The sequence below is a fragment of the Procambarus clarkii genome, chromosome 9 (assembly GCF_040958095.1).
Source record: "Procambarus clarkii isolate CNS0578487 chromosome 9, FALCON_Pclarkii_2.0, whole genome shotgun sequence".
Taxonomy (NCBI): domain Eukaryota; kingdom Metazoa; phylum Arthropoda; class Malacostraca; order Decapoda; family Cambaridae; genus Procambarus; species Procambarus clarkii.
Genome location: NC_091158.1, coordinates 47,267,354 through 47,281,572, shown reverse-complemented (window position 1 = coordinate 47,281,572; position 14,219 = coordinate 47,267,354). Strand labels below are relative to the sequence as shown.

General features: G+C 36.6%; 1 long non-coding RNA gene across 1 annotated transcript in view; it reads right to left on the bottom strand.

The window, feature by feature from the left end:
- The window catches only part of LOC138362968 (uncharacterized), an 8,596-nt gene extending 1,201 nt beyond the window's left edge, over positions 1-7,395 (bottom strand). The window contains exons 1-2 of the long non-coding RNA XR_011227944.1: positions 7,293-7,395; positions 2,014-2,120 (exon numbers count right to left, since the gene is read on the bottom strand). This is a non-coding gene — a long non-coding RNA (uncharacterized lncRNA). The remainder of the gene's footprint in view (positions 1-2,013; positions 2,121-7,292) is intronic.
- Positions 7,396-14,219: the final 6,824 nt, after the last annotated feature.

The window sequence follows — 14,219 nt, the reverse complement described above, 5'->3', positions numbered from 1 at the left end:
ATTGCCCAAACATACAAGCAATACAAAGATGCGAGAAACAACAATAGCAGTAAGGAGAGGGGCAGAAAGACTATGACTTTCGGTCATATTCAACAACACAAATATACATACACACACACACATTATTGGAAAAAATTGGAATTGGAATATTGGAAAAAATAATTAAAACTAAATGGGTAGAACACCTGGAGAGAAATGATATAATTTCAGACAGACAGTATGGTTTTCGATTTGGAAGATCCTGTGTATCGAATTTACTCAGTTTCTATGATCGAGCAACAGATATATTACAGGAAAGAGATGGTTGGGTTGACTGCATCTATCTGGACCTAAAAAAGGCATTCGACAGTTCCACATAGAGAGGTTGTTCTGGAAACTGGAAAATATTGGAGGGGTGACAGGTAAGCTTCTAATATGGATGAAAAATTTTCTGACATAGAAAAATGAGGGCAGTAATCAGAGGCAATGTATCGGACTGGAGAAATGTCACAAGTGGAGTACCACAGGGTTCAGTTCTTGCACCAGTGATGTTTATTGTCTACATAAATGATCTACCAGTTGGTATACAGAATTACATGAACATGTTTGCTGATGATGCTAAGATAATAGGAAGGATAAGAAATTTAGATGATTGTCATGCCCTTCAAGAAAACCTGGATAAAATAAGTATATGGAGCACCACTTGGCAAATGGAATTTAATGTTAATAAATGCCATGTTATGGAATGTGGAACAGGAGAACATAGACCCCACACAACCTATACATTATGTGAGAAATCTTTAAAGAATTCTGATAAAGAAAGAGATCTAGGGGTGGTTCTAGATAGAAAACTATCACCTGAGGACCACATAAAGAATATTGTGCGAGGAGCCTATGCTACGCTTTCTAACTTTAGAATTGCGTTTAAATACATGGATGGTGATATACTAAAGAAATTGTTCATGACTTTTGTTACGCCAAAGCTAGAATATGCAGCTGTTGTGTGGTGCCCAACAACAGAAGTTGGCCCATATCTTAAGAAGCACATCAACAAACTGGAAAAGGTGCAAAGACATGCTACTAAGTGGCTCCCAGAACTGAAGGGCAAGAGCTACGAGGAGACGTTAGAGGCATTAAATATGCCAAAACTAAAAGACAGAAGAGGTGATATGATCACTACATACAAAATAGTAACAGGAATTGATAAAATCGACAGGGAAGATTTCCTGAGACCTGGAACTTCAAGAACAAGAGGTCATAGATTGAAACTAGCTTAACACAGATGCTAAAGAAATATAAGAAAATTCACTTTCGCAAATAGAGTGGTAGACGGTTGGAACAAGTTAGGTGAGAAGGTGGTGGAGGCCAAGACTGTCAGTAGTTTCAAAGCGTTATATGACAAAGAGTGCTGGGAAGACGGTCTCATCCTTTAACTACACTTAGGTAATTACACACACACACACACATACATATTATATATATATATATATATATATATATATATATATATATATATATATATATATATATATATATATATATATATATATATATATATATATATTATATATGTCGTACCTAATAGCCAGAACGCACTTCTCAGCCTACTATGCAAGGCCCGATTTGCCTAATAAGCCAAGTTTTCATGAATTAATATATTTTCTCTATTTTTTTTCTTATGAAATGATAAAGCTATCCATTTCATTATGTATGAGGTCAATTCTTTTTTTATTGGAGTTAAAATTAATAGAGATATATGACCGAACCTAACCTATCTTTATAGGTTAGGTTAGGTAGCTGAAAATGTTAGGTTAGGTAGTCGAAAAAACATTAATTCAAGAAAACTTGGCTTATTAGGCAAATCGGGCCTTGCATAGTAGGCTGAGATGTGCGTTCTGGCTACTAGGTACGACACATTATATATATATATATATATATATATATATATATATATATATATATATATATATATATATATATATATATATCGGACAATTAGTAAAAAAAAAAAAAAAAAAAATTAAATTATTTTACCTTGTACCTAGATCCACCAGGCCTGTTTGGTGCCTGTTTCAGTACTTCAGACATCTGGAAGGTCACATCCTCCTCCTCAACTTGTGGATGTGCGTTGATAGATGATTCTGTAAAATTAAGTTATTTATATAATAATAAATTCAGTATAACAATAATATTCTGTAAAATTAAAAGTAATTTATACATCAATCAGATAAAACTCTCCAGAGATGGTGATACACAACATATAAAGGACAAGTTTCAGAACAAAATATGCATTTAGGAATAAGGTTTTGTACATGTAGGTAGCACATGAGAAAATAAGTGGAAGGTGATCAAGTTTATATTAACATGTTAATGACTTTGTTAAGGCTTTGCAAGAATGAAAAAATATTAATAATATAATATCACCTACCAATTAATTGTACATCATTTATAAGTCAATTATTTGCATTATTATTATTCAATACTAATGATATAAAAATGCATTTTGTAATCTACTATTTATGCAAGTATTAAGCACAGGATCATGAAATAAACTGCAAAATACTGTAATGGATAAACCAATTGATTTTACATTTTCCTATAGCTAAGTCAGTCAGTTCTATTAGCAGCAGAGAACAAGTATGCCAAGCCTCTATTAAATGAAACAATCTTAAGAGCAAGTGATAGAAATATAATCATTTATGCTTGGGATTATGGAATGGTTCCAAATATGAAAAATATCAAGTTTTTTGGTTAAAATTTTTTAACTTAAAATTTACATTTTTAAGTGAATTTTAAACTTTAAAAAAATTATTTAATTTTTTGGTTACTTACTTAAAATAACATTATATAGTTCTTGTTTTTGTAGAAATGCCAATTTCTTCTTTTGCCCTTCCAGACTGTATAGTGACCACAGGCCGTTTGTTCATATCTTCATTATTCTTCGAACTGTGGTTGCACAATCAGACCCACGTACACTGGTTAAAAGCATCACCTAAAAGCAACAACAAAAATGTAGTACACTGACGAATTTTGAATATATATATATATATATATATATATATATATATATATATATATATATATATATATATATATATATATATATATATATATATATATATATATATATATATATATATATATTAGTTGATTTTATACCCGCATTAGGTCAGGTGATAATACAATGAAGGTGATAATAAAGCCATTCACAACTGCAGGCCTAATAAAAAAAGGAGGTGGCATAGCAATATCTTACAAAGATACCTTCATCTGCAATAGTCTCATTAGTAATAGAGACGACTATTGTGAATATACCTTTGCCAAGTTCTCCAGTAAATCCCTTAAATCCTCCTTGACTATAAGTGCCATCTATAGATTTCCCAATACCGACATAGCTTCATTCTCAGATAACGTAAGGAATCTTATCATAAATAACAATCTCAACAAAAATCAAACCAACTTAGTGGTTTGTAATGGTGAACAAAACATGCAGATACTTATATATAACCTGTGAATAGAGTGTAATAACACCAAAACTATTTGTTTATTGTTTTATGACCATAATAATTGAATCACTAATATGATTCACTAATATATAATCCTAATAATAATCACTAATATATAATCCATTGAGCATGCTGCATCTCTTTCAGTCTCTTTGCAATTTGAACAAGAGGGTTTTTAATTGATCGAACCATATTCTTAAAGTAAAGTAAATGAGATGTATTCCATATTTTGCAAAATATACGATGAAGGCACACAAACATTCATACCAAAACTGAAGGGCAGGATTTATGAGGAGACATTAGAGGCATTAAATATTCCAAACTAGAAGACAGAAGGAAAAGAGGAGATATGATCACTACGTACAAAACAGTAACAGGAATTGATAAACTTGATAGGGAAGATTTCCCGAGACCTGGAATTTCAAGAACAAGAGGTTATAGATTTAAACGAACTAAACAAAGATGCCGAAGAAATGTAAGACAATTCACTTTTGCAAACAGAATGGTAAACGGTTGGAACATGTTAGGTGAGAAGGTGGTGGAGGCCAAATCCGTCAAAAGTTTCAAAGCATTATATGACAAAGAGTGCTGGGAAAATGGGACACCACGAGTGTAGCTCTCCATCCATCTGATTGATAACCCAAATGAATTTTTCATGGATATGATACCAACATCAAATCATAAATCAGATGTGATCCTATCCCCACTGGATTTTGAAGAAGCCATAGACAGTATGCCTATGCACTCTGCACCAGGCCCTGACTCTTGGAACTCTATATTCATCAAGAACTGTAAAAAACGTTATCGCAGGCCCTTCACATTCTTTGGAGACAAAGCCAAGATACTGGCATTGTCCCTGACATACTAAAAACCGCAGAGATAGCACCGCCCCATAAAGGAGGAAATAAGGCAGAGGCAAAAAACTACAGACCGATAGCACTAACATCGCACATCATAAAAATCTTTGAGAGAATGCTAAGAAGTAAGATCACAAAATACATGGAATCACAGCATCTCCATAACCCCAGACAACATGGTTTCAGAACAGGGCGCTCTTGCCTATCACAGTTGCTGGACCACTCTGACATGGCACTAGATGCCATGGAAGACAAACAAAACGCTTTGACAAAAAAAAGCCTTTGACAAATGTGACCATTGTGTTATTGCACATAAAATGCGTTCAAAAGGAATTACCGGAAAAATAGGCAGATGGATATACAACTTCCTGACTAATAGAACCCAATGTGTAGTAGTCAACAAAATAAAATCTGGACCATCAACCGTAAAGAGCTCAGTCCCCAAGCGTACTGTGCTTGCTCCAATACTTTTTCTCATCCTCATATCGGACATAGACAAGGACACAACCTATAGTACTTGATCATCCTTTGCAGATGACACTAGAATCTTCACGAGAGTAGGCAACATAGAGGACACGGCAAACCTCCAATCAGATGTAAATCAGGTCTTTCTATGGGCTACAGAAAATAACATGGTGATTAACGAACATAAGTTTCAGCTCATGCGCTACGGAAAAAATAAAAAATATAAAAACGGAAACCACTTACAAAACTCAGTCAAATCATAACATTGAACGGAAAAGCAACGTAAAGGATTTGGGTGTACTGATGTCAGAAGGCCTTACATTTAAAGAACACAATAAAGTAGCCGTCACAACTGCAAGAAAAATGACAGGATAGATAACAAGAACTTTTCACACTAGAGATGCTATACCGATGATGATAGTTTTCAAGACGCTAGTGCTCTCTAGAGTGGAATACTGCTGCATAATGAAAGCCCCTTTCAAAGCTGGAGAAATTACTGACCTATACTTATGCATTTATCTTCGGTTTAACACAACAGGCACCAGACACACGCTAGGCATCATACACACTAGGATAAAACAAACATTAGGCCAGAAGTCAGAAAAGAATTCAAAGAATTTTACTGGAAAGGCTTGCTGTTAGGAAAGGAAGTAATTGAGATTAATTAATGCACAGTATGTCAATTTTGTGAAATATATGATAAAGGAACAAAAACATTTATACCAAAACAAAGATGCAGAACTAGGAAACAGGATTTGTTCAACTGAAATTTCAAGACGGACAGAGACCAAAAGACACAAAAATGGAATCAATATACGAAGAGGCCAAACCCCCAAACATACCAGTAATACAAAGAGAAACAACTACACGGCAGTGAGGAGAGAGGCAGAAAGAAATTTTGAAAAAAAGGAACAAACAAATGTAAAGTAGAACAAATCATATTCTATAAATACAGCAACAACCAATTGCAGGTAAAGGATAATATTCAGAGCTTTTAAATGCATGGATGGCGAAATACTCAAGAAATTGTTCACGACTTTTGTTAGACCAAAGTTGGAATATGCAGCGGTTGTATGGTGCCCATATCTTAAGAAGCACATAAACAAACTGGAAAAGGTGCAAAGACATGCTACTAAGTGGCTCCCAGAACTGAAGGACAAGAACTATGAGGAGAGGTTAGAGGCATTAAATATACCAAATATACTACACAAATATATATACTACACATGCACAATAAACTACCCTACACAGGCTGAGTATGGTGTGTACAATAAATTATTAGCTAAAAGATAAGACTGAGTTTGTATAAATGGGGGTTAAGTCAGAGTGGGAAAATGTAAGTGGAGTGCCTAAAAACCCTGTCCTGGGACCTCTGTAATTCATAATATATACAAATAATTTAGACTCAGGTTTGATCAGCAATATTTGAAAATTTCCAGACGATACAAAAGGGATTTTTTTCTGGATTCAGGATTATTTTTTTATGGCTGAAAACAGGTTTTCAGCAATAAAAGAAATACAGTATTGCTGGAACAACCGTCGACATCTTCAAGAGAAAACCTGAACATCTTCAAGAAGTGAAGATGACCTTGAGAAGAAGTATAGGTTGGGAGAAGTATAGGTTAGGAATTGTCTCCAAAGAATTCTCAAAGAATTACTCGTTATTGCTATCCAAGATAATTAGACGAGCCAAAGCTAAATACTACGAAGATAAATTTACCCAAATAAAGAGTACCTTACCTAAAAATATGTATGTACCTTACGTAAATAAACATTTGATTTTGAAGTGCCGGACAAACAAGGCTGTGGTGGATATGTGGGCCTGAGGGGCCTGTCCAAGCAACAGCCTGTTGGACCAAGCTCTCACATGTCAAGCCTGGCCTTGGAAGGGCTTGGTGAGTAGAACAACTACCAGAACCCTATAATGCATGTATCAAGGTGTCCAGGCAGTGAGCACCACATAATGCAGTGCAGTCCTGTAAGAATAAGCACAGTAAGTATGGGCATGGAGGGGGTGCAGCAGTGGCTTGTGAAGGGCTGGAGAGTAAATGGACATGCCCAGGGGTAAAAAGCATTAGGGTAACAGAACATAGCCCATAAAAATAGTAATGACAATGAATGAATAATTATATGAATGCAATAATACTTCATATCTCAATAGGAATACTAAGCAGGATGCAAGACAAGGTACTGGTGGTGATAGTGGTTGGTACAAGTCCTCACATCCCCACAGACACCAGTAACAGCCCTCACCTCCCAACACAGTACCCTTGTAGCGAGTTAATCTTATACTCGCTTCATTATCTTATAGCATAACTAATTAACACTAATTACAGAAGCTACACAGGTGATACTTTGGTGTGAGTTGAGCGCACTGAGCGTCGGTATCGCTACACCCTTGTTCCTTAACAACCCTTTGGACCTTTATTACAGAAAAATAGAATCAATTAATTTAATAAAATATAAAATATAAGTGCTTACTTACGATAATACTATCGGTGGAACACAAAATCTTCTTCTTCTTGATAGTAGGTGCAGTTTGCATGAAGGGTTAGTCCTCGCCATGACTGAACTGACGACAAAATGGCCGATGTGTTGATATGGCGTCAGGTGACGCTGTGACGTCACAGGTGAGGGACGCTTTGCGCATTACTCCCTCGTACTTAAAAAGTACTACAGGTACTTTTTGGTTTTATTTTTGAATATGGCAGAAGTTGGACAGCTTTTCAAATCATTATAAGGGAGTGAGTTCCATAGACTAGGTCCCTTTATTTACATAGAGTGTTTACATAGATTAAGTTTGACTCTGGGGATATCAAAGAGATATTTATGTCTGGTGGGGACGTGGCCATGTGTTCTATTACATCTGTCCAGGAAGAGTTTCAGAACAGGGTTTGCAGTTAGAAAAAGGGCTTTATAAACGTAATTTACACAGGAGAATGTATGGAGTGAATTTGTTTAGCATGTTTAAGGATTTGAACAAGGGAGCTGTGTGTTGTCTGAAGGTAGAGTTATTTATTGTCCTGATAGCAGATTTTTACTGGATGATGATGGGCTTGAGGTAGTTTGCAGAGGTTGAACCCCAAGCACAAACGCCATAAGAATGATAGGGATAGATAAGTGCATAATAGAGTGAGAGGAGAGCAGAGTAGGGTACATAATATCTGATCTTAAACAGTATACCAACTGTTTTAGAAACCTTTTTAGTTATGTGTTGTATATGGGTGCGGAAGTTGAGTCTCTTGTCTAAGTATAGGCTAAGAAACTTTCCATCATTTTTATTGCTAATGTTTACATTATCTATCTGAAGCTGAATTGCATTTGTTGATTTGTTTCCAAATAAGATATAGTAGGTCTTTTCTATGTTTTGTGTGAGGTTTGTTGGTTGACATCCACAAGTAGACTTTTTTTAATTAATTGTTTACAACATTATTTAACAGGAGTGGGTTGGGGTCAGAGTAGATGAGTAGTATCATCAGCCAACAATATAGGTTTAAGTATGTTAGAGACATTAGGGAGATCATTGATGTATATAAGAAACAGGAGGGTCCTAGGATGCTGCTCTGTGGCACCTTTACGGTAATTAAGTGGTAGAGTGGGAGAGGTTATATCATTGATGGCTTCATATTGGTGTCTGTTACTAAGATAGGATCGGATAAAGTTTAGGGCAAGGCCACGGATTCCATAATGGTGGAATTTAAGTAAGAGGTAGTTATGGTTAACAGTATCAAAGGCCTTTCTCAGGCCGATGAAGAGTTCAATTGGAAACTCACTTTTGTCAAGGGCTGAGAAGATTAAGTCAAGCAGACTAACAATAGCATCATTGGTACTCTTTTGGGAGCGGAAGCCAAACTGACAGGGACTTAGTATATTGAATTTTACAAGATTGGAGTAGAGCTGTTTGTAAAAAAAAAAAAAATAATTTTGATAATATAGGTAGATTCGATATGGGTCTGTAATTATTTATGTCTGCCGTGTTACCTCCTTTATGAACTGGCGTTACTCTTGCTTTTTTAAGGATATCAGGGAAGGTATGACACTCTAGGGATTTGTTGAACAGCAGTGCTATGGATGGTGCAAGGGCATGGGAGGCACGCCTGTGTACCATCGATGGTATTTCACTAATGTTCCCAGCTTTGGTTTTTAGCGAGTGAATGATGGACACAACATCTGTAGGGCTGACCGGAGAGAGGAGAAGAGAGTTTGGATAGCTGCGTGAAAGATATGTGGTAACATATGTCTGAGTCTCTGGGATTTTTCGGGCAAGGTGAGCACCAAACGATGAAAAGAAGCTATTAAATTCAGTTGCTGTTTCAAGATCTGTTGCAGGTGTATAACCATCCTTGGAGATTTTTATCTTATTATGTGAATGTTGTTTAGCTCCTAGGATGGTAGCGATGGCTCTCCATGTGCTTTTTATGTTGCCTTTTGCTTCTTTGAATCTATTCTCGTAATAGGAACGCTTTGCTCTTATTATACTGGTAAGCACTGATGAATACCTCTTAACTACTTCTTTTCCAACTAGGCCAATCCTAAGTTTTTTTTTCATATTCATGTTTCTTGTCGATTGCTTTAAGTATGCCATTAGTGAGCCAGGGATTATTTAACCTTTTTGCCAGTTACTTGCTTGGTGAGGAGAGGACAATAAGTATTGTAAAGGCTTTAAATTTTGGAAAGAGGCTAGTTAACGAATTATTATCCTGTGTACTGATAAATTTAGATTCCCAGTTTACATTGTGGAGGGCATTTGTGAGATTGCCTATTGCCGCTTCACATTGTAACCTAAAGGTAATTTTCTTGTTACCTGGTGGTGTTATGGCCATGTTCGCTACAAGGAAGGTAGGATAGTGGTCAGTTGTTCTGTCAGTGATTATACTTGATGTAAGAGGAGCTGTTATGTTGGTCCATCAGTGATCCAGGGTAGTCGCAGATGTTTGAGTGACTCGGGTGGGCCTGGTGATTGCGGGGATGAGCATACAGGAATTCATGCTGTTGAGGAAACAGTCTACTTGAGGGTTATTTTGTAGCCCTAGGTCAATATTGAAATCACCTCTGAGAACTATGTGATTTTTGTTGAGATTATTGTTTATGATAAGGTTCCTCAAGTTGTTATTGTATTTGTGTCTAGCTTCAGACACAAGCATGTTACAGTTATGTCTTAAAGAGTTGAGAGCAATTAAGGATGATAAAGAGTCACTTACAACTAATGTATCAAGTTTGGATACTTGTACACATTTCAGTGCAAGGAGCAAGGCAAATAGTTCAGTCTGAAGGGTAGAGGCCCAGTTGTTTATACGGACTCCCCACTCAAAATATAAGTCATATCCTATTGCCAGGACAACTGCACTTCCAGCTGCACCCGTTGGGCGCTGTAGGAAACCTTCAGTGTATATGATTTGAGAGAGAGAATGCTCTGTGGACAGAGCATCAATATGGCTTAAGACGTTGAGCTTTGCCTCAAGACAAAGCTGGGACTGATCTCTAATTTGCTCCTTTGACGGAAAGGGAGGGATTAAAATTGAAAAGGGTGTAATTTCCTACAGTGCAGGAAAGTGCTATTGTTGTCTCTCTTGGTACAAATTATAAATCTGATACTTTCTGAGTTCAGTTCCAATTTTATTTATCTATTTGAAACAATGTTTACATTCAATAAAGAAATTCTGGAGGGCTTCTGTGCAAGGGTTAGGATGAGCTAGCCTAAGCATTTTTATACCAATTTGACAGTTATTTTCAGTAACACGATAAACAACGCTCGGAATATTAAGTTCCTTTCTCATATTAAGTATCTTTGTGGTACGAAGGCACCCAAGGATTATCCTCAAGGCTTCGTTCTGCAATTTTTCAAGCCCTCCAAGCTTTCTTTCAGGATGCCTTAAAGTTAGTTTAGTTCATTTATTATGCACCCCATACCCATCTTGTGGGCGGTAGTGGAAAGGGTTGCAGAGGCACATAATGGGCTCAGGGACTGAACCCAACAATTCATTTAGCTAAGCAAGTTACAATCTTGATGAGCTAGTTACAAAATTCAGTATAAGTCGTCACATCAACAATAGGTTCGAGATCGATCACAAGTACAGTTTCTAAATTAAGCAACTGACATATGTGGAGAGCTAGTGTCACAATTGATATGTTTGTCCTGCACACCGCTCCCCATCCAGTGGGCAGCGGTGGATAGGTTACAATCACTTAGTTACTACTTACAGTTAGCAAACTGGGGATATTTGGCTAAAATTTCTGGTACCAGATCATTTTGAATGAAATATTGACACATCGTTGGTACATTGGTTATAGAATTGTCTCTGAATTCACTATCACATAGTGACGAAGGGGTGTGCAAATAATTTTGTTGACAGTTAACATTTGGTCAGGTCTACATCGGCAGATAATGAGAATTCCCAGAAATACTTGTAACCGAGTCTAAGCCGAGCAGTAGTAACATCTAGAAGTCTGCTGATTTTATTGGATGAACCATAGATGTGTGGCTCCTTTTGCATAATAGTATTGAACGAAAGTTAATCTCCCCAAACACTTTCGCGTTTTGGGCAAGTTACCCCTCCACTCTCTCCATTTTTGTTTGGACATTCCCAGGTAGTGCGCGGAAATACTGAAAAGTGTATACTCTTTTCAACTTTGTCACCTTAATTCTCGTCCTATGTCTTTCATTTTGGTATCAATGCGTTCGCAATAGAATTCCCAACAGAACTATGTGCATATAATGTCAAAGACAGCAGCGCGCTCCACCCGCCGACAAGATGAATGTAGGCCAAGGGTACCAGAAAAAGAAAGCTGAGCCACCCTCAGGCAACTCTCATTACATTAGAGAGCGTGATAATACTGAAAAGTGTATACCCTTTTCAACTTTGTTACCTCAATTCTCATCCTAGTTTTTTCAATTTGGCATCAATGTGTTCGCAATAGAATTCTCTACAGGACTAAAGGCATATAAACTCCAAAAGCCCGGCTTACCATCCGCAACAAACAGAGTAAGCGAGAGTGTGTTACCAGGGAGCGCACAAGAGCGATAAAATGTATACACTCTTTTCATTTTGGTCACCCCAATTGTCATCCTAAATCTTTCATTTTGGTATCAATGTGTTAGCAATAGAATTATCTACAGGTTTAAATGCATATAAACTCCAAAAGCAAGGTGTACCATCCGCACAAAACAGAGAAAGTGAGAGAAAGTAACCCGGGAGCACTCTAATGCAATGTAATGTGAACACTCTTTTCACTTTGGTTACCTCAATTCTCGTCATATGTCTTTCATTTTGGTATCAATGTGTTCGCAATTGTATCTGCTGGCATTTTACCCTTTGCTTGGATCTGAAGGGTTTTAGGCTCACCACGATGCAATCTGATAGTACCACAGGTGTATATACCTATCTTCAAGCAGCAATTCACTCATTCAAACCGACTTATAATAGTTATCCATATATAAATGGTAATCTTTGTTCTACCTGTTAACCTGTCATATGAAGAAAGATTGTCAAAGCTTATATTACATTCTCTAGAAAAGCAAAGAATTAGGAGTGACATATGGTAGAGGTGCACAATGGGATGAATGGACATAACAAAGGGGACATTAATGGGGTATTAAAAGTAGCAACACAAGACAGAACTCGAAACAAAGTGTAAAAATTGGAAAAATTTAGATTTAGGAAAGAACTGCATGGGTAAATACACTGGGTTTGTACCTTAAGGTTCATGTATGCAATATTACAGAGTTCCAGTTAACTCCCATGCATGCAATTAATTTATGTTATGTTTATGTTTTTTATGTTAAAATGTTTTTGTTGATTTGTTTGTATATTTTCATAAGTAAAGCATGCTTACCGTCTTATTCCAAGTTTTATGATAACTTTACAAGGTTTAAAACATAAAGTTCAATATATATTCTGGTTTTCACACAGGAATTATACGTTAATATAACATCATAATAACGTAATGATGTCGTGTAAATAACGTTATACTGACGTCATATAAATGTTATATTTATGTTATAAGAACGTAAATTGGATAGCTTTACAGAAAGTAAACAAAAAAAACTAAATGTTGACTGAAAATTATTTATTCTTAAATATAAAGCATGAAAACATTATAATACCATAGCATTCACTATTATTTTTAAATTTTTACATAAATCTTAAAAAACTGTGTCTCAAGAATATATGTTTTTAGTTATATCCTTTGGTTTTAAGAACATCAGATATACGTATTTATGTCAAAAGTTACAGTATTACCTTTGTGGAACCATTTAAAAACGTCCACAAACGTTCTGTGTTTGCTGGGTCGCCCATTGCCAGAACAACTGCACTTCCAGTTGCACCCGTGGTGTGTAGGGAACCATCAGTGTATATGATTTGAGAGAGAATGCTCTGTGGACAGAGCATCAATATGGCTTAAGGCGTTGAGCTTTGCCTCAAGACGAAGTTTGGGCTGATTTCTAATTTGCTTCTTGGGTGGAAAGGGAGGGATTAAAACTGGAAAGGGTGTAACCTCCCACGGTGCAGGAAAGTGCCGTTGTTGTTTCTCTTGGTACAAATCATGAACCTGATACATTCTGAGTTGAGTTCCAGTTTTTGTTATCCATTTGGAACAATGCTGATCTTCAATAAAGAAATTCTGGAGGGCTTCTGTGCAAGGACTAGGATGAGTTAGCCTAAGCATTTTAATACTAATTTGACAGTTAATTTCAGTAACACGATCAACAACGCTCGGAATATTAAGTTCCTTTCTCATATTAAGTATCTTTTGTTGTACGAGGGCACCCAAGGATTATCCTCAAGACTTCGTTCTGCAATTTTTCAAGCCCCCCCAAGCTTTCTTTCAGGCATCAAAACAAGCAGAGGTGCAGCATAATCCATTAAAGATCTGATGTATGCAAGGTACATCATTTTGACAATTCTGACATTGGCACCATAGCCTGAGTGATAACCTGCAACAGCCTTGAGAGCTTGGAGCCTCTCTTTATACTGACGACAGAGTCTGAATACAACAGGACTATACAGTGGCACTTCAAGGCCAAGGTATTTCAATCTGTTTACATAGTCAAGCTGGGAGCCATCAGACAGTTGCATCGTGCGAACAGCTCCTCCCTGCCTGGGTGGGCGCCGATTTAGTATCTTTGTTTTCTCTGCTGAGATAAATAAACCTAGGTCCTGACATGAGTCTAATACAGAGTTAAGAGTGTTCTGCGTGTTAGCATACCCAGTGGTGTGTATCATTATATCATATCTTTTATTTTAAACAATGCTGTTTTGTTGACCAAATTGTATTTTTACTCTTTTTCTGCCATGTTTCCCCCCCCCCCCTGTTTTTTTCCTTTTTTCTTATTTTTTCTCAACACAATTTATACTTTAATTATGTGGACCAGGACATCACCTGATCAAACACATCAAACATCGTTTGACCA